Here is a 21919-nt window from a genome sequence, read left to right on the forward strand (position 1 = left end):
CTATGGAAGGAAAAGCGAAAGAGCAGCTGGAAACGCACTCAGCCTTTAGATGGCATGCTGAGAGACCCCCCTCCCATGCTGATGGGCCCTAGTCTTCACCCTGACAGTGAGACTACCCAATGCCAATGAAGCCTGGGCAGGCCACAGCCTAGCTGGTCCTCCATCCAGTCCTGGGTCTCCAAGGGCCCAAGCTTCCAAGTGAATCAAAGTCCCTCTCCCCCCATTACTGCTCCCGTGTGGTTGCAATGAATTACATCAATCCCTTTCTTCATCAAACCAGTGCTTCCCATGTGACAGGCACTCTTCTGGGCCTGGGGATATGGCCATTAACAAAGCAGGCACTTCTGCAATCCTCTGGAAGCTTATTTTAAAGTGGAGGGGGGACAAAGATTAGCAAATATATAAAGTCAGGTCGTGACAGGTGCCTCTATTGTGTCAGTAAATGCTGTTCATTCACCGAACAAATAGTTCTGAACATCTTCAGAGCACCAGGGACCAAGAGAGATTCAAAGATGAGATAGGCAAGGTCCTGTTTACTTTGCTGAGTGCCATTCCTAGAGTCTGTTTCCTCACCTGAAAATGTCTTTATCTCTGAGTCAGTGAAATGCAAACGATTCACCTGAGGCAGGTGGGCCACAGGAAGAACCTGAGTGCTGAGCCAGAAAGCCTTCTTGCAGGAAGGAGTGTGCGTGGCCAGAGGAAGGGCAGGCAGGATCCAACAGTAGCCTATTCAGCTCAAGTTCAGAGGACACCGAGCACCACAGGAGGAGCCACAGGTCAAGGGCAAGGACAGGGATCAAGACCCTCCCTCATTTCCCTACTTGAGTGATCTTGTTGCCCCAACTGCCTCTCTCTATACATCAAAGCCTTATAACTATAGAGGGCCGAGGAGGGAAGATGTGGGGGAAGGTGCAGATGGTTTGCCAGAGAGGCTCTGTTCTGTCTTCTGTCTGGCTAGGTTTGAGCAGAGAAGACACCCAGTGGGTAGAGGGAGTGGTAGTATCTTGAGAGATAAGGGGCTGGGCAGCAACATGCAGAAGTAAGTAGTTTGTTCTGGTACTCAAACCTTCAACTCTGATCCCACCCAGCCCCGTGCCTATGAACTGAAATAAATTCCAAGGAAGAACACTGAAAAACGCCACTGACGTGATGTTTTTTTAATCCATTCTGTGGATACAGAGAACAGTGAAGAAGCTATAGATCAGGAAAAGGCTGGACACTTAGCCATGTCACTAGTAGTTGTGTGACTTTACTTAACCAAAAACTGATCTTCTCATCTGCAAAATAAGACCAAAAATCATAAAGCCTCCTTTAATCAACCAGTATGAGAGTTACATAAGCACCCGGGAAGCACTCAGAAAACTGTCAAAATTATTGTTATATTATTACTACTGTTATTAAGAAAAAATGATAAAAAGAGAAACGTCCACCTGTTGCCAGGCATGAATCCCATTAAGTCTCCTGCCACTCACCCACCCTATTCACAGACAGTGAGGAGCAGTGAAGTCCTCATCAGTATGTCAGTATTCTGTCTCATTTCTGTGACCCGCAAAAAACACGCCAGCCATTCACACCACACATCCAGGAAGTGTGGACCAGGTTCCCGTTAACACACTTCCGTTCCCTTGCCTCACCTCTAGCTCATACATACCTTCGAGCCCCCAGATTTCCATCTAAATAGCAGGTTCCCACCTACCTGCAACACAGCTTTACCTCCTCCCTCCTCACCTGGGTTTCTTCCAGCAAAGTGCAACCTTCCAACGCCATGTTCCAGGAAAAGTCCCCATCAACACCCACCCACCAATATACACACTGCGCTAGGACTCCTATTACTGACCAGGGTCAAAGTTTCAGGTTCATTCAAACAGTTACTAAATGCATTACTGTGCTTCCTGTGTTACTATCCAAATACCTAATTCCAGGGACTCTTCTAGAACCCCCAGCACATTCTCAAGTCAATCTCTAGAGAAGCAAGTACTGACCCTTTAGCCTATAAGATAAAATTGAATCTACTTTGCAAATTAAATTTAAATTTAAATCTCTATTTCCCACAGCCCCCTTCACACTGCTTGTTCCAAACACAGCCTCATGCGTAAACCTTCCCTATGGCAGCGTATGCCTAACACACACACACACACACACACACACACACACACACGCACCCGTATCTTACCTGTCCTTCTTCCACATAGGCAAGTCCCACTCAGCCCTAAAGATTCCCTTCAGACACCACTCCCTCTGTGGTTGTTCGCCTGAAGTCTACCCTCCTCAGTGCAGAACAGCCAAAACATACCCTTATAATAACATACAGACACATACACACACACACGTGCGCACATGCGTGTGCACACACACACATACACACATACTTGTGCTCCCCAAGGAGGACAGGGACGGTGTCCCCTTATCTTTGTATTCCCAGGGCCACCCAATTGCAAAACTTGTGCACCTCACACACTGCTCTTCTCCTTTCTGTGTACAGATTAGCTGTATGTTCCAACCCCTGCTTTTACAGGGTCACAAGGCATCTTCTGTCTTGACCAAAAACCCATCATTATCCCAGCATCTTAAGCCATAGCTCTGAAATCAAATCCAACCGGACTCTTCCCTGTTCCCAATTAACCGGTGCCAGGCTTACAGTGAAGTAAAGTCACATATTAACACCAAGATCAAAGTTCTAGGCTGTAATTTTGAGCACATCTCTAATTAGCACTGTGACCTTGGGCAAAGGTTCACATGCTGATGACAGTATCATCAGGCCCAATTCTCAGGGGACTGTTTGATATCCAAATGGACTATCTGATGGGAAACTGTTTTCTCAAGTGCAGAGCCCTGCACATCCATAAAGGGTATAATGAAGAAACTTTATCAAATCTAACCATCAACTGTTAAGATGTACCATTATCAACTTAGAATGAAAAACTGCTCAGCCATGACATATCTGTGATTATAAGAGAACCCAATTTCAGTCATACTAAAATGTGAAGTGTGTTTTAGAATTGATGAAATAAAATTTATTTGTCTCAGTAAAATATAGAAACCTGCTACAAATTTTTCATATTTGCCAATGGCCCATAATAGGTACTTGGTAATATATGCCAAGTAAATGAATGAACGAACACTCACTGAGAATACTGTTAGGCCAAATTATTGCCTCTTTGGCTGGAACTGGGCAGCAGGAGGCCTCCCCATGCCAGTTCCTCCACCTCTCAATCATGTCCCAGCCTGATCAAAACCCTCAAAAGAGGACTTCAAGTCATATCCAAACCCCCCTCATAATGAAGGCTCCTCTCTATCAATCACTGCCTAGAACTGCCTACCTTCCCAGAACAGTGACTTCTCCACCAGAATATGTCACCACAGAGTCCTACTCAGTCCCAGCCATAGTGAACAGCTCAGCAACTCAGCTTCTCCTCCCTCCAACCATCCCCAAAGCCAACTCGAGGCCCACCCACTGCTTACAAGGAGCTGGAGCCTGGGTGAATGCATGATCCAAAGGGCCCAGGCCTGGATCCTCAACCAGACAGCTAACTCCAACTACTCATCTCCCGTCTAGAGTCCACATTCTAAATTCTAAAAGCCTGGTGTTATGGATGGGGGGCTGCCTTGCAAAGATTAAATGCAAGATACACTCTCTTCCTTTTAACTGACGCCTGGAACAGACAGGAACCAGGAAGGCAGGCAGGCAGGCAGGCAGGCTGGTTGTGGAGTGGAGAACCCTATTTCAAGTTCTAGGCCCCCTACCATCCACCATTACTCACTGTAGGCTCCAGAACTAGCCCCCACCTCCTATGGGCCTCTAGGTTTGTTTTCCTACCTGTAAGAGTGAGGGACAGTAAGGAATTGGGGGTGGGGAGCAGTTAGCTGCTTTCCCTCCTACTGTTAGGACACTTTCTGAAAATGCACAAGTGCTGGGAAAGGTAAGCCATTAAGTCATTAACACCTTAGTGAGAATGAGTTTCATTGGGAGACAATTTAGAAAAGGGTATTGGAAACAAAGTTAAGTGAGTATGGTACTAGGAAAGTAGCTCAGGGATGACCCTACATTTTTGCATTCTGGGTTGAAGGCAGGAAGGCAGTGAATTCCTGGGAGGGGAAGGGAAACCAGAGAGCCCTTTCAGTTCCCAGAGTACTCCTTAGTCCCAAAGGCGTCGCTCTGTAGAGTACTCAGGCACAATTCCACTCTATCTCATCTCATGCACCCCCTCCATCCAATCCTAAGCCCCCAACAATCACATTTAGAATTTCGTCTCCACTCTCCGCATTTTATTTAGCCTTCTCTGCTCTGCATTCCCCACCCCCACCCCTGCACAAATGGCCTTCCTGTCCCTGGCTGGCTTCAGGAAACCCCCTATTCTTCAAAGCCTTGACCAAGCGCGGCCCCTCCAATGGGAAAATCAAACTCCCTTCCTTAAGCGCCCGAACTTTACCCATGCCTACCCCCTCCCCGCCCCACCCCTCGCCGCACTCCGCACTTTATCTCCGGTCGGCTTGGGCGCCACGGTTGACTGTGCGCTCCCTGAGGGAAGGGACTGGGCCCCAACACCCTCTCTGAGCTCGCACACCCAGCACAGAACGTGGCACACAGTGGGTGCTGGAGAAATGCTTGGAGAAAAAGAACCAGGAGTTGGGAACCATCTATGTCAGTTTGGCTCGGCCTCCCGAGAGTGACTCCGGGGAGGCCCTCCTTCTCCCTGGGCCTCAACTGAGCCGACTGTAAAATGGGGGGACTCGAATTACTAGGTTCCTAGGCCCTTTCCGCTGTGACAACTGAGATTCCGCGAAAGCTCCAAGCTGCTGGGTGTGGCCCCGCCCCCTGGACGCCCTGAATAGCCCGGGCAGGGGGCGCTCAGGGAAGGGCGCCAACCCCGCCCAGCCCCAGGTCGGCGCTTCCCGAAAACTCGGGGTCCCCCTCCCCCATGCGTGCACCCAGTGATTGCGCCGCGGCCGGCACTTCCGCACCGCGGGCCCTGGGGCCGGGGCTGGGCGCGCGCTCCGCGCCCTGCGCCCCGCGCTCCTGCCTCCCCGGAGCGCTTGCGCCCGGGGAGGGCCGGGGGTTCCCGAGGCGCCCGCGAGCGGAGGGTGGGGGGGGAAGGAAGGAGGATTTGCAACAATACCTCGGGGAGGAGGCAGCCGGGGCAGCGGCGGCGGCGGCGGCGGCGGCGGCGGCTGGAGGCGGAGGCAGAGGCGAAGGAGGAGGTGCCCGGGCACTCCCCCTCCCATTGTCCCCGGCCCCGGACAGGCCCGGCCCCGCGCCCCGCACCATGCCCCGCGCCCCGCGCCCCGGGCCGTGCAGCCAGCCCTTACCTTGCAGCGCTCGGCTCTCCCCTGCTCGCTAACGCTACTTATCCCGGGAAAGCTCGCGCGGGTCCGGGAGCGGACCCACAGACAAAAAGTGAAACTTCGGCAGGGCTGGAGCGGCTGCTGGTTGGTGCCTTTCCCCCTCCTTCCTCTCCACCGTCCCCACCCCCTCCCCTCGGGCTCCCGTGCGGTGCCCTGAGAGCTGGAGGCTGACGTCAGGGGCCTGAATTCCTGACTTTGCCTGCACGCATTTGTCCATGTAAGGTATGGGAAAGCGTGTGCCCGCGGGGCCGCCGCGCTGCGCTCGCCTGGCGGGGGAGGGGGCGCCCGCTGGGGCTGCGGCTGGGCCAGAAGGTGGGCGCGCGGAGGGCATGTTACTTCCTGGGAGGAAGAGGAGGAGACGCGGGGATGCAGGGAGCTTGCAAAGGAGGAAGGGAATGAGGGAGGTGTGGAGGCTATGCCTGCACTGGAGGAGGAGGAAGCAGACGTAGAAGGAGGAAGCGGCTGAGTGGAGGGGGTGCTGAAAAAATGGGGGGACCGTGTCTACTATGGAAGCGCCAGTTCAGCAGAAGAGATCCTGCCATGGAATTCCCTTCTGAAATCTTGCTCCTGAGCCTCGCCCTGGCGTCCCAGCAACACTCAGAACCTACTGGATGGCAGAGATGGCCAAGACCACTTCACACAGGAGAAAACTGAAGCCTGGGAAGAGAAATGACTCGCCCAGGGTCATACACAACACAGATTCAAGCGCGGGACCGGGATGCTTAGACTCCCAGCCCTGTCCCCCGCTGTCAGGCAGGGTCCTGACTCCCTTCGTCCCATTGAGCCATGAAACAGGCTATGTGTCCCTGGACAACGCGTACCACCCTGTAAGAGTTTGCAAACTTCTCCTGGTCCCGGAGTCAGTTCCTGGAAGTTTCTGATTGACAGCCCCGAGTAGCAGTGACAATCAGTTGCTTCCGGTCAGCTTCCTCTGTCCTGTACTCAGAGGAACCCTGCAGGTTAGCATTTACTTCCCAGCCTTGTCCTGGAAGCCCAGAAAGCTTGCTGTGAGCTTATATCTTCAAAAAAAAAAAAAAAAAAAAAAAAAAAGTGGGGGAGGGAATCTGTGAACTGGGTGAACTGGTTTGAATAGAGGCAAGCCTGTTCTTGGAAGGTTGGAGTCGGATTTTTTTCCCTCTGACATTTGTAAATAGGAGCAACCATGAAAACCACCATTTACTTTGTTAAGAGGTTGTTATGTTCAGCAGCTAGTGCCTGGAAGGCACTCCAAGGCTGTGGACTTTGTTTCTTTGTGTTTCTGGCCTCCTGGTACATAAAATAACCATCCCTCACCTCAGCATATCATGAAAGTGCTTTTTCACAGGCTTATTGGGTCTTTGTATTGGGTGGAACAAATTGTAGTCCCTCTTTAGTATCTGAGGATTAAAAAAAAACAGGTAAAGTGATTTGCCCCAACACAAAATAAATGACTGAGCTAGCACATGAACTCACCTCCTTTCATCCAGGTCACATGACTAATCCTGCGGTTTGGGGCCAGAGGGGAGGGTTCCACCCAATAAGGAGGCCCTGACTGCCAGCAGACCCTAATTCCCATTCTTGGTTGTTGAGAGTACCTATTCTTGAAACTTCTGGAACTTGGTTCTTCTTGGATTTGGAGGGATTTTTGTCGACCAAGAATTAAAGAAGTGAATGTAGAAACACAGCATATTGCACTTTGGGCACATTCTTTGTGCAAAGTTTTTTTAATTCAGATGTTCCTGGGTTCCAATTACTTAATCTCTCTTCCTCTAGATTTCCCATCTACACCTGCAAAAAATAAAAATAGCAGAAATAAGGTAAAGAGTACCCATGCCATGCAATCATGAACTATTTTTTTTTTTTTGCAACTAATATGGTTTGAAATAGGAAATATGAGCTCTTAAAAGAGATTTTGTCCTGGGCCTTTCAAGAAAATTACAATACAATTCACTTAGTCTATCTTCAACATTTCAGCAAACCCATATTCTGAACGCTAATGTTTAGTACAAGAAAACCCTGGTATCACTCAAAGTAAAAATGGGTTCACCCAGTCCCCATCCGATATAGCGGGACTTGACCAGCATTTCTTTTTTTCTTTTCCCTAGTAAGCCACTTATAAAGAATAATAGGGTTCTAATGAGTATTAATAAGATTTAATAAGGTATAATTAGAGTTATTCATTTCCTCCATCATACACATTATAAGAGTGCTGTGTTGGATCCAGAAATGCTGCTAATTACATTGAAACTGTTGTATGGGTGTGTTGGGGAAGATCATTAAGTTTCTTCTGAAATACTGAGGAATTGCTCAGATGGGCATGTTGTTAGCACAAGCATTAGAAGTGAATCAGGAAAGATCATTTCAACTCATGAGGCACTCACCAAGAGTATAAGAAGCAAACTCATCAGGTCAAGGGCATGTGGTGTCATCAGTGCAAACCCAAGTCAAAAGCCTCATTCTCATTTGCTGATCTGGTTTCTTTTGTATTCTCACTTTTTTCAATATGCCCATTAAAACCTGCTGTGTTCAGGGGCTTAAGAAAGCAGGAAACACTGTGCAAATTTGCAGACTCCAAGCCAGAGAAATACAGGATTACCCACTCAGAGACTAAAGGAAATACAAGATTTCAGGTGTGGCAGAGGTCATGTGATCTGAGGATTGCACACTGGTGGTCTGAAGACCTACAAAAGTATTGTCCCTGTTCCAGGGACGGCACACAAAACTTCCAGGAAGGCAGGCTGTGGCTCCACCAATCCCTTCCATCCGCTACAGCCCCTTACCCAAAGGCCTCTGTGTAGCTCCTGGCAGTCTCCTCCCTGTGCATGGGAGAAGCAAAGCAGTATTCTGAAGATTTTTACATTTTATTTAACCTCGCAAAACCTTTCTAAGGTCAACAGTATTATTTTTCTCTATTTTGCCCTGTGCCCATGAGAAAAGTAAAGCCCAAGGAGGTTATGTAGCTTGCTCTTAACACAGAGCTAGTCCATGGGGAAGCTGACACACACACACACACACACACACACACACACACACACACCCCCCGCACCGCTGCCCCCACCCCAAGCCCAGGCAGCCCAGCACTAGCTCCCGCATTGCCCAGTGAACATCTGGTCTCAGTCGCAACACTCCCGTGTGCAGAACTCAATCTCCCACAGCTGACCAAGAGGAATAGATAGGAAGAGGCTATTGGAGATATACTAAGGCAAGAGGGGCAGGGAAGATGGAAATGAAACACCAACCCAATATTGCTTCTACCGAGCTTAATCGCATCAGGCCAAACCCCTTCATGTGGTGAGCACAGCCTCTCAGCCCCTTCTCTTCCTGTTCTGCCCATGCCATGACCCTGCAGCCAACCGAGGTCACGTGGTTGTCCACTTAGTACTTGTCCCTGCTTATCTGCCTTTTCAGGGGTTCTTTCTTTCTCATGGGAGTGCCCATCCTTCTCCATCCACCTGGCAACGCTCACCTAACCTCTTCTGATTCCCCAAAAATACCCTCTCCTTTCTGCCCCTACCACCACCTTCAATGGATGCCTTGCCTCCCCAAAAATGTTCCTGTCACTCTGCTTATCCTCAGTCCATGTGGCTCTGGATTTTGTCAATGGTCACCTTGTCTTTCTCTGCTATTGGACTGAGGCTTATTTGGCTCTGAGTCCTTAACACAGTCCCTGCCTTGATCATTGCACACATCCAACTAATTTGCCCCCTTCCTCCCCACCTCCCCCCACCCCTGTCTTCCTTCTTCTTCCTGGTCAGGGGAAAAAAAAAAAAAAGATTATGGAGGAGGTATAGGATATATGTGTTTACGTAAAATCAGACATCTCCTTCGAGATGAGACCTAAATGTCAGCAGACCAGAGAAAGGGAGAGCAAGAGTAACAGGAGCATGACCATTTGGAAGTAGAACCAGGATTGGCAAGGGAGGGAGAGGAGAGGAAGGGTAATTGTCCTTTCTTGCCCTCAAGTTACTGTGTAACCTCATAGCAAGTCACTTTCTCTCTGGCCTCAAGTTCTATATCCACACAATAGGTTCTTAGATTTGATATTCTCGTACATTCTCCCAGCTCTTCAGTTCAATGCCATGCTCAACCTACTGACCAAATTCATGTTCTCAAAGGGTAGTAGCATGTCACATTGTCCTCTGAAACTTTTCAGTTTCACGAAATCAACTGCATTAACTCCAAACTCTTCAGCTGTACCCTCTTGGTTCTGTGATCAAGCCCTAATGGGGTCCTTTCCACAGACCACACTTCCAGCCCCCTACTATCATCATCACATACACACACACAGACACACACGCACACACAAAAACACGTGCACACACTTGGCACACAGAGCTTCCAACACTCTTTGCTTTCAACTTTTTCCGCATTTAATTTCCTCCTCCTAAAATACTTTCCTGGGCCCATTTCCACAAATGCAGATTTTACCTGTCCTGCCAGCTCCCTTTTAAGCAATCTTCTCCCTGTTTCTCCTTCCCTCCAAGCCTTCTCCATTGATATGAAAGTAATCGCTCTATCTTCTAGAAAATGTACATACTTGATTGTTCCCATTGCATTGTAATTTTTTTTTTTAGGTGTGTTTGATCACTTCTTCTCAAACATAAAACCCTTTGCAGTAGACTTCCTGTGTTGTTCATTTCTCCTCCCCAGCAACCAGGGCAGAACTTGGGACTTAGGACCAAATGCTATCTGGCGAGCAAATGAGCCTTCATCTTGGATAGAAAAGCAACACAATTGGTACCTTTCCTCTGGAAGATTAGTCATCTTATCCTAGACCATGACTCTGGGCAGGGAGGGGCTGGGAGGGATGAGGGGGAAGGAAAGGATGATTTCTCATGTATTACAGTGTGCCCTGGTGTGCACAGATCTAGGCCTTCCCACATTTAACATTATAAGTATTTATAAATTGGACAAGGATAGAGTTCTACTATAGCAGTAGATGCAGAATTAAAACATTGGTTATTTTGCCACTTCGTATCCCATAAATTCTTAAAAGAACGCCCAAGTTTACCTTTTTCTAGGAAAAACTAAGCACAAGTGATAGTTTTAATTTTGGATATACCTGCTCTATAATTGAACTTCATTCTCTTTCTAAGCCTGTTGTACACAGTGCATGATGCAAACATGACCTCTGGCCAGGACAGATAAGCATCAGCCTTTGTAAAGAGAGGAAAACTTGAGGTAGTAAACAGTAGTGGTAGGCTTTTCATAAATGCAGCATTGAACATAATGAAGCCATTTACAAAAGGTTTGTTTACTCTGTTCTTCACACCTCCTTGTACAATGGGAAAAAATGATCTCCATGTTAAAAAAAAAAAAAAAAAGGAATACATCATCAGACTTCCTAAATGGATATTTCTCCCTGTTTTGAATAGAAGGTTTTTTCTTGAGGGAAAATGGTGTCACAAAGCCTACTGGCTTAAAGGAATCAAGCAAATATGGACACACAGTGACTTGTATCCACCCCTGGGTTTCTGCACAATTATACCCAGTGTTCAAACCTGCCTTTCAGCCAGTAGCTATAAAGTCATCAATAGTTGCACTTTGCCAGATCACAGGATCACATTATCTTAATGTATTTAGTCTATCCCAACGCAGGCCCTTGCACAAACCTGCTGGCTCCTGACCCTCAGGTAAACCAGAACATACAAGAGTTGGGACAATGCCTGGAAGTCAATGAGGTCAGAGGTCAGCAGTTTGGTCTGACTGGGGCCTATCTGTGGTGGCAGAAATGCTGATGGATGGAGGGTTAGTGCCTCTCTGGCCCGTTATCAATGAAAGTTTTAGAGACTTCAGAACACAAAGAGATGGTTTACAAGGGTCTACTCTGCCCCTACTAGCTGTTTTAGGCCTAGGTATTCAGTGTTGAGAAAAATGGACACAACACCTATCCTACATAATAACACAAAGACAATATGTCATACCAGTTCCAGAGGAAAGGGTCAGTGAGGTAACATGGGGGAAGTGGACTTCCCAATGGACCACTGGATGGTCTGGACCTGACACTTCAGCTGACAGCCTCCCAATGGGACAGGCAACAGTGAGCTTGGGGATAGACCCCAGGGCTTGTTGGTGGAACATAGACATGAAGCACACATTTTTGTCTTCACAACAGTAGCAAGGAGGTAAAGGATGCTGTCTAAATGTTCAGTCTCTGTGGTCTTGGTCTTTATGGCCTCACTGATGCATAGAACCCTGTGTGGAATTATCTGACTGCTGGTTCTTTATGATCTGGGCATCCAAGGATAGGCCTTAAGATGTACTTTGCCTCATTCCTAGCTGCAATACACATCCTCACACACTTCTGGAAAATCACAGCAGATATCAGGGTGGAAGAGAGCATCTCTGACCAACAACAGGGATTTGATTGGGTTTATATTTTCAAGTACAGTTTTAGGTGAATGAAAAGAGTTTATATTTTGACAGCTTAGTTAAGGTATAATTTATATGCCATAAAATTCACTCATTTTAAGTATACATGATTTTTAATAAATTTATGGAATTAGGGGCACTTGGGTGGCTCAGTGGGTTAAAGCCTCTGCCTTTGTCTCAGGTCATGATCCCAGGGTCCTGGGATCGAGCCCCGCATCAAGCTCTCTGCTCAGCAGGGAGCCTGCTTCCTCCTCTCTCTCTGCCTGCTTCTCTGCCTAGTTGTGATCTCCGTGTCTCAAATAAATAAATAAAATCTTTTTAAAAAATTATGGAATTATATAATCATTACTGCATTCTAACATTAGAACAGTGCCATCATCCCAAAAAGAAAACCTTGTACCCAATTATAGTCATTCCCATTCTCATCTGCAACCCTAGGCAACCCCTAATCTACTTTCTGTCTCTAAAGATTTGCATATTCTGGATATTTCATGTGAATGGAATCATGCAATGTGTCAGCTTTTGCATATGGCTTCTTTTACCTACACATAGTGTTTTCAAGATTCACCTATGTTGTAGCATGTATTAACACTTTGTTATTTTTATAGCCAAATAATATTCCACTGGATGGATAGACCATATTCTCTTTATCCCTTCACAAATTGCTGAACATTTGGGTTTTATCTACTTTGGGAACATTATGGATGATGTTGTTATGAACATTTCATGTACAACTCTTTGTGTGGACATAGATTTTCACTTCTATTGGGTACATTGTATTTTTTTAAAAATTTTTTAAATTTATTTTCAGCGTAACAGTATTCATTGTTTTTGTACCACACCCAGTGCTCCATGCAATCCGTGCCCTCTCCAATACCCACCACCTGGTTCCCCCAACTTCCCACCCCCCCGCCCCTTCAAAACCCTCAGATTGTTTTTCAGAGTCCATAGTCTCTCATGGTTCACCTCAACTCCCAATTTCCCTCAACTCCCTTCTCCTCTCTAACTCCCCTTGTCCTCCATGCTATTTGTTATGCTCCACAAATAAGTGAGACCATATGATAATTGACTCTCTCTGCTTGACTTATTTCACTCAGCATAATCTCTTCCAGTCCCATCCATGTTGCTACAAAAGTTGGGTATTCATCCTTTCTGATGGAGGCGTAATACTCCATAGTGTATATGGGCCACATCTTCCTTATCCATTCGTCCGTTGAAGGGCATCTTGATTCTTTCCACAGTTTGGCGACCGTGGCCATTGCTGCTATAAACATTGGGGTACAGATGGCCCTTCTTTTCACTACATCTGTATCTTGGGTACACTGTATTTTAAAGTAGAAAAGAAAGTACGGATGTATAAAAAAGAGTCTGAAAGATTACAAATCAAGGTTTTAAAAGTGGTTATCTTTAAATGGTGTATGATTTCTTCTTTTGACTTACCTAAATTTTCTTACAATAAACATATGTTATTTTAAATGTTTCCTGTGTGTCTGTAATAACACAAAGACAAAAAAGTGTTGTTGTTGTTTTTGTTTTTTTTTTTTCAAATAGGCTCCACACCAGCATGGAGCTCAATGCAGGACCTGAAATCACAGCCCTGAGATGGGAGACCTGAGCCAAGATCAAGAGTCGGGTGCTCAACTGACTGAGCCACCCAGGTGCCCCAATAACGTGCTTTTTAAAAAATATATAATTTATTTGTTTACTTGAAAGAGAGAGAACAAGTACAATGTGGAAGAGGGGCAGAGGGAGAAACAGAAACCCCACTGAGCAGGGAACATGATGCAGGATTTGATCCCAGGACCTTGAGATCACCATCTGAGCCACCCAGGCACCACCCAGGTAAAGCATATGCTTAACTGACTGAGCCACCCAAGTACCTCTAAAAGTGCTTTTTTTTTTTTTTAAAGACAGAAAACAATAATACATATTTGGAAAGTTGCATTCCTCCTTTTGATAATTGAATCTTCTCAGGAATCCATGCTAGATGGTTTGTGTTGGGATATTATTTTGAAATATTCAATGAGATCTTTACCCATATTTCTAACGTTGGGCCTTCACTCACTCAATTAACTTAAGACATTCTTTGTTAGTGCATTCCCAGAAGAAGGATGGAGTGGACTTCAGATTGAATGACAGTAGGTTTCTCCTTATTTGCACAATAAATTTAATTTTAATTGGAAGCTGTCAATTTTAAACAATCTTCAAATTTTCATGTCTTGCTTTTGAGTTGTAAAATTAAAGTTGTGTCCTGTATAAGTATTCAGCCTTTATTCGAGAGCCTTCAAGCTTAGAATGGCTTTTAAATTGCACATGTCCTAGTCCTCTCTTCTCCACGCCTCCCTGTTTCCACCTGTGATACACCAACCTCGCCAGTCACAACCTAGGGTCATTCTTGACTTTTCTCTCTCCCTAACTCCTCTCTCCAGTTAGTTGCCAAGTCTGGCCAATCCCTGCCTAAAAAGTTCTCTCCCATTGTCCACCTTCTTCGAAATTAGGTTCCCATTATTTGCTGTCCCATCATTTATGAGTTTAACCTTCACAAATTCAACATGAGAGCAGAGAGAGGAGAGAGAGACAGGAAGTCAGATGCTACCAGTAGTGCCCCCCACCAAGGCTTTTGGGAGTGGGAGATGTGAGAGGCAAACCTGACCCACCCTAGGTCTCCCATTCTCTACCCACTTTCTGTAATGTAGTCTCTCACCTTGCTAATTCTGTTGTTTAAAGATATCCATTTTGTATTCAGCGTGGTCCCCATTTAAAAGCCAGATGCTTCTTATGGTGCTCAACACAGAAACAGCAATTAGTCCCAAAGCTGGAGGAGAATTAGGCTGGGTTGGGCTCCAACAAAAACCCTAAGTGTTTTCAAGGATAATTTCAAGCAAAAATTTGCACTATGCGCTTTTATTTCAATCACTCACATTAGATGGATCTGCACTGTATGGTCACTAGAAAAATGCAAATGCATTTTGAACACACAAAATTAGGAAGATTCTATCAAACAAACAAGCCGTGGTGTACCTGGAGACTCAAGCACCTGCAGGAAACTGAGAGTCTCTGGCTAAAGATCTAGCGGCCTTTCATCAGGCTACTCTATTATTCGCTTTCTCTTTTCCTACAGCACATGACCTAATGGGCAGCCAGACAAAGAACCAGAACCCTGCAAGATAATCTGAACAGAAATACAAACAGCATGAAGGCTTTGGGTGACATTCACAAATGTCAAGTAGGTCCCCTATGCCATGTGCAGCTGAAGCTCTCAACCTCATAACAGAGCACAGCGGAGGATGTTGAGGCTAGCCCTCAGGAGACGGGTCCTAGTTCCAGCTCTGCTAATGAAGGGATGACCATGAGAATGTTGTTTCTTCCCCCAGGGACTTGGTCATTCATTCATTCATTCATTCATCTACTGGGTTGGGATCTACTGTCCACCTTCTTCTATATCTTTATGACATGGATCTGATAAAATAATGAATATAACAGCAAACTATAAGAATATGAAACTATTGTTACTGGAGTTCATAATCCCCAGCATGGCTTTCCCCTTCTCCACTCAACCTTTCAACACCACCATCAAAGTCGCCTATCAATGTTGTCTCATGGTGGATCTACTAAAACACAAACTGCCCCAAATGCAGTATGTATGGAACCTTGATTGCCCCAAATAAAGCATGGATAAGAAGACTTCCCAGCATCAAGCTCTTAAATATAGGATCACTGAACTTTTATCTAAATGCTCTAAGTGTTTTTCTTTAAGGGGGAAAAAAAAAAAAAGTGGTTACTGCATGAGGATGATGGGTAAATCTCCAATTAAATTCTTTAAAGCATATGGCTTTGACATTTTATTCCCACCTCTGATTAGTAAACAATTATGCTTCATCACTGCTGCAGAGGTAGGAAGAAGAAATAGGTTTTGTTGCCTTCTTTTTCACAATGACCAATTATTACAGTTCAAAAATTGTCTAAATTGCAATGTCTCCCATTGCATGTGCCCCACTTAATTGAAAGGCAAGTAGAATTCACTTAGGTAAAGAATGAAGGGAATCAAGAATCCTGGGCACTTTATCTGCCCCTGTCACTAACTCACTGCTTGCTGTTTGACTAAGAGATAATAATCTTCCATATCAGTTTGTCCTAGAGAGTAGGTATAACACCAGAAGCTCTCCCTGACCCAACACCTTCTATCTTAAAGTCTACAAAACACCTCTTAATGATCTGGCAAAGGGGTGTTTCTAGCTAAATGGCATGATTGTATGTCCCACTTGCTCTAGACAATCCCAACTTATGCCTGTTGTCTCAGCAATTATTACTAGCACTTTTTCTCTCTCGAAGTGTTCCTATTTAGACAACTGATCTTTTTTTCACTCATCCTATAACACAAGAGTTCTCTAAGCAAATTTTTCTTGAGTACCTATTAATATGAAAGTTCCTGAACATAGCATTAACTTGAACCAGTCATCTATTCTACTCCAAAAGAACAGAGTCTAATATACTATAAATAAATACTTCACACAAAGAAGAAAGTCATTGTATTTTAAAGTGCTATGCATGTTCTGGGTTGGGGAAAAATTACTTCTAATTATTACTATATTTTTTGCACAAATATTTTCAAGTACCTATTAAAAGGCAGGCACTTGACTAAATTTTAGGTAAACAACAGGGAATAAGACATAGACAACAGATTTACTAGAAGCTAGTCAAGGTTATACACACACACACACGCACGTGCGCACGCACAAAATCACTACAGAGAGTGATTTGTGTTCTGAATGAGTCAGCCCATAGAAGGAGCACATAGATCTTGGGAAAAGGAGGGCAGAGAAGATTTGCTGAAGGAAACAATAGATAAGATGGGACCCAAGAGGGGAGCAGGTTTTAGATATGTGAAGAAATGTAGGACAAAGAGGAATGTTCCAGGCAAAGCTTATAGCACAAGGAAAGACTGAGAACTGTAGGATTAGGGAATTAAAAATAGTTCATTATGGCTTGAGCATAGAATGTGAGTATAAAAAAAGATGGGCTGGGGGGGGGGGCAAGTAATGGAGCTAGCGAAATTTGGACCAAAGGGTGGAGGGAACATATTTCAGCTTAACCAGCTGAGCCACCCAGGCTCCCTGCTCTGTAGAAATTGTCTTAACTCAGTGTTTCTCACATGGTAACGTGCCTAGGAGTTACAGGGGAATCTGGTTAAAATTGAGATTGTGATTCTGAAGATCTGTGGTGGAGTAGGAATTCTGTCTTTCTAACAAGCTCCCAAATGATGTTAATGCCACCAGTTCACAGACCACACTTTAAGAAGCAAGGTCTTAGAGTATTTTCTTTTTTCATACTTATGATGTCTCTTTGTTGCTTTCATACAAGTAAAACAAATTCACTTGGTCAAAACCTTTCTCCCACAAATCCATATAAATACTGTTTTACTTACTTTTGACATTCTTATTGTGGTTGAGATAGCTGAGGTCAATGTGTTTTTTGTTTTTTTGTTTGTTTGTTTTTAGAGAGAGAGAGAGAGACAGCTAACAGGTGGGGTTGGGTGTGACGGGAAACAGAGGGAGAAGGAGAAAGAGCATCTTAAGCAAACTCCACACCCAGTGAGGAGCCCGACATGGGGCTTGCACCCACAACCCTGAGATCATGACCTAAGCTGAAATCATGAGTGGGATGCTTAACTGAGCCACCCAGGTGCCTTGAGGTCAAATATGATTTTGATTCCTTTCTAGGTAAACTATTTTTGCCACCTGGATGTTTGTTGTGCTTTACTCTTACTCTTCAAACATTTCAATCTCATGTGTCTCAATGTGAATCTCTTGTCTTTGACTTTGCCTTGAATGCAGTGGACTTTTTGGTTGGCATACTCATAGAAACTCTCTGCAGCTCAGGAAAGGCTCCTCTAGGTATGCTCTTAATCATTGTTTCTGATTGATATCATTTCTGACCTAAGTCCTGCTTTTCTTCCAAGGACCTTCAGTGATTCTCAGGTTGGATCTCTGACTCCTGTCTTACGTTGTTTTCTCTCTCTTTCTCTCTCTCTCTTTAGATTTTATTTATTTATATGACAGAGAGAGACACAGTAGGAGAGGGAACACAAGCTGGGGGAGTGGGAGAGGGAGAAGCAGGCTTCCCACCGAGCAGGGAGCCTGATGCAGGGCTCCATCCCAGGACTCCGGCATCATGACCTGAGCCAAAGGCAGACACTTAACCCACTGAGCCACCCAGGTGCCCCTGTTCTCTCTCTCTCTCGCTCTCTCTTTTTTTCTCTCTGTTTAGGCTTCTCTCTATAATTTTAAAAAGATTCAAGTTTATCTTCTGTATCATAGACTAGGCTTTTCCAGGTCATTTCTGCTCTGATTCTGCCCCCATTGTGGATGTTGATTCTGCTGTTATACTTTTTAAATTTCCTAAAATATTTTTCCATTTTATCCATTTCCATTTCTGTTGTTCTTTTGTCTTTTCATGTTGGACTCTTTCTTTATTACTTCTGTTCTTTCAAAAAGGCATCGCCTTTAAGCTTTTAGAGAATGCCAAAACTTCTTTATCATTTTCTTCTGGTTCTTCCAGCAAATCATTTCCAGAATGTTGTTCTCCCTTTGTATTTCCAGGCTAATGTTCTCTTTTCCCTTGTTCTGTACTGTAATGAACATTTGTCATTGTTTTTGTATCTCAGCATCTGAATCTCCTCCTTCTCCCTTTCCATGCTTGGAGAATCTCCCATTTTATGAAGCAAAGCTTGTCTTCCATATAGAAACTGAAAATCACAGAATCTTAATTTCCCAGTCTCCCTTACTAGTAGAGCACACAGTGTCAGCTCTGCCAGTTGGATGTATCTGCATTGACTAATACAAGTGGTTCAAAGAGGCAGGACAGAACTAGCTAATTCCAATTTCCAGAGAAAAGAACAGGGGAAAGTACCAGGGTGTGGCAGGGCAGCAGGCAATCTATCCTGGACAATGACTTTCTCCACAGTTCATGGAGAATTTCCGAGCAAGGGATGCGCTGCCTATAGCGGTGGTCAGGATGGTTGTTCTAAGCAATGGGACTGGGAATGTGTGAGTTTGGTTCTGTCTCTGGTCCCTCTTGAGCCTGCCTTACCTGCATGCATACGCTAGTATGGAGCCTTTAGAGATCACTGAATCCCATCCTCTATTTAATAGATGAGAAAACTGAGCCAGTTGAGGTGATGCCTCTCCATGAAGACTTTACTGATCGGACCATTGACATCCTAACTCCTTAGATGCCATTTCAGGTCTTTAACACTTTATATCCCATGTTATCATATTATGAGTATTGTTAGTACTAATAGTAGTAGTAATGGGCATGGTAGCAATAATATTCTAATACTTTGCTGTACTGTGAACTCTTCAAACCCTTTCAGATTTTTAAAAATAACTTCATTATAGTGTTAAAAACAAAGACAATGGGTCCCAGATGGAGTCACTTACATCAACCCCCATATCACCAAACCAAGATATCATGCTTAACTCAATTACAGTTTTGGGTCTTCCAGAAATGGAATCCTAAACTAGTCAGTCAAGCATCACTGGGTCAGCCCTAGTGAGGAAATCTGCCTGAGAGATCCCTCTCATCCCCTTGCTACAACCAATCTACTTCTTGCTGATAAAACTTCATTGTGCCTGTTCCCTTCTGCCTATAAAAATTTTTCATTTTGTACAGCTCCTTGGAGCTCCTTTCTATCTGCCATATGGGATGCTGCTTGATTCATGAATCCTTGAATAAATTCAATATAATCCTTAAAATTTACTCTGTTGAACTTTTTTTTTTTTTTAAACAGTTCTGGAAGCAGAGACAGGATCTGAAGGAAACTCCTGACAGTTTTGGGGACGATGAGAAACACAGGCTAATACCCATGAACACTTTGAGCTCTCCATCTTTCTAGCCATTTTTGAGGGCCAGGAAGTAAGTTCCTCTCAGTTCTGAACTCCATGCTCTTTGCGTTGGGCTCCTGATCTAGTTGGATCTCCGGTCCAGGGCAGGCTAGTTTGAGCTAGCAGATGGTTCCTCCCAGAAGTCCAGTAGCCCTTGGTGCAGTGTGAACTTTCCCATTTGATCAGAATCCCCGTCCATGATCCCCATTTTTTGGGGTCTGCTAGTTCAGTCCTTTCCCCCGTCCCAGCTCCACATTGGGGATTGCTGGTGGTGTATACAAAACCTTCTTGTGGCATGGTTACTGTTGATTTCTATTAATGTGCATATGAGATAAAGGCTGTTGCTAATGGGAATCTCAGAATCCAAAGCCACAGAATTAGTGGGCATACAGGGGTCAAGCACTTAAAAGCTTGTAGAGCACTCACCACCTAATTCTAAGACTCCCGTGTTAGCATAACTTGGTCGCAGAATGGTTTAGATTGACACTAGGTCACTTGCCAACCTCAAGAAAATTTCCATGAAACATGGTACACCATAAACACCACACAATCCCAAACCCAGGGACATATCCCTCGTAGGTATTAATTTGGCTTCCAGAAACCCAAGGGAACCTTAAGTTCTGAAGAGTTGAGTGTGCCACCTTCCAAAACATCTGCTTATTTTATGTCTAAGATACAAATATCTTATGTCTATAGATATCTACAAAAATGAAAAAATCTTACTAAAAGTAACACAAAATTACATTGGCCATTATGGGAATGTTCCAAATAGACAAAATCGCCTAGTTAAAACATGCATTTGAAAGCAGGGGTTCCCAAATCAAACAGAATGGGATCCATATTTTAATTGCTATGCAGAAGCTTCCAAAAGCTTCAAGGTTCCAAATAAGATTCACTGCAAAAGGCTAATGAAAAACTAAAGACACAAGAGGTATGTAAAACAAAAAACAGGAAGACTGATGTGATTTCTGCTCCCTTCTAACCTCCTTTATGTAAGTACTCACATTCTACTGGTGCTGTTCTAAATTGCCCCTCCACTTGGAGGAGACTCCTGAACAGTTACATTTTAAAATAAGAGCACCAAGGCTACAGGTAGAGTTCACTCCTTGGTCAAAGACCAAACTAAGGACCATAGTTAGAGAGTTTCCTAAGCCCAGAGAGGTTCCTCAAGAGATTAAAAATAGAGCTACCCTATGACCCAGCAATTGCCCTACTAGATGTTTATACCAAAGATATGAATGTAGTCATCTGAAGGGACACATGCACCCCAATCTTTATAGCAGCCATGTCCACAATAGCCAAACTGTGGAAAGAGCCCAGATGTCCATCGAAAGATGAGTGGATAAAGAAGATGTAGTGTATACACACACACACACACACACACACACACACACACACACACAAGAATATTACTCAGCCATCAAAAAGGATGAAATCTTACATTTACATCTATGTGGATGGAACTGGAGGGTATTATGCTGAATGAATTAAGTCAATCAGAGAAAGACAATTATCATGGTTTCACTCATATGTGGATATATATGAAATAGTGCAGATAGATCATAGGGGAAAGGAGGGAAAATTGAATGGAAAGAAATCAGAGAGGGAGACAAACCATGAGAAAGTCTTGACTCTGGGAAGAAACTGACGGTTGCTGGAGAGAAGTTGGGTGAAGGCTGGGGTAATTGGGTCATGAACATTAAGGAGGGCACATGATGTCATGAGCATTGGGTGTTACATGCAACTGATGCTTTATTAAACTCTACATCTGAAACTAATAATGTACAATAAGTGGGCTAATTGAATTTAAATAAAAAAGAAAGTTCTATAGTGGGAGTATCTAATAAAATTTAGAGAGATTTTCTATCTCAACCAGCATAAATGACTCTGGGGCTTTTCACTGGAAAACATTCCTTTTTGCTGTGTGATACAGCCGCAGTCAATCAGTAGGGCAGCAATCTCCTTTCCTAGAACAAGTCCTGTAAGAACTGCCTACCCTTGGGCTACCGAACTCTTCAAAGCCTTTCACCTTCTGTGTGCTTGAAAGAGATAACCACGCCCTGGATTTACTCCTTAGTGGATTTAACCCCAGGACTAACCTCCTGGGTGAGCCTCCTGCTTTCATACCCTAATCTACATCTTTAAATAGTGCCCATTCTGAATCCTGCCATGGGTCCCTACCCCTGCCTGAGGAAGGTATACCCCCTGCTCATGAAATAGTAACATCCCATTTCACTACTCTACATTCTGATTTACGGGACACCCCTTGACTAATCCTGAACAAATTTTGCTCCTTAATGGGCCAGACCGCAAAAATGAAATGCGGGATTTCCAGGCTGGCT

General features: G+C 44.6%; 1 protein-coding gene across 6 annotated transcripts in view; it reads right to left on the reverse strand.

The window, feature by feature from the left end:
* Positions 1 to 5438, reverse strand: part of LPP (LIM domain containing preferred translocation partner in lipoma) — a 652084-nt gene extending 646646 nt beyond the window's left edge. For 3 of the 6 annotated variants that reach the window (XM_059163155.1, XM_059163153.1, XM_059163152.1), the window contains exon 1: positions 5308 to 5438. The gene's annotated coding sequence lies outside the window, so the exon portion shown is untranslated. Of the gene's footprint in view, positions 1 to 5117; positions 5207 to 5307 lie in introns of those variants that run through there. The other 3 variants (XM_059163154.1, XM_059163157.1, XM_059163163.1) reach the window with 3 other exon arrangements.
* Between the last annotated feature and the right edge of the window lie 16481 nt (positions 5439 to 21919).

Source organism: Mustela lutreola, chromosome 2 (assembly GCF_030435805.1).
Source record: "Mustela lutreola isolate mMusLut2 chromosome 2, mMusLut2.pri, whole genome shotgun sequence".
In the NCBI taxonomy this organism is placed as follows: domain Eukaryota; kingdom Metazoa; phylum Chordata; class Mammalia; order Carnivora; family Mustelidae; genus Mustela; species Mustela lutreola.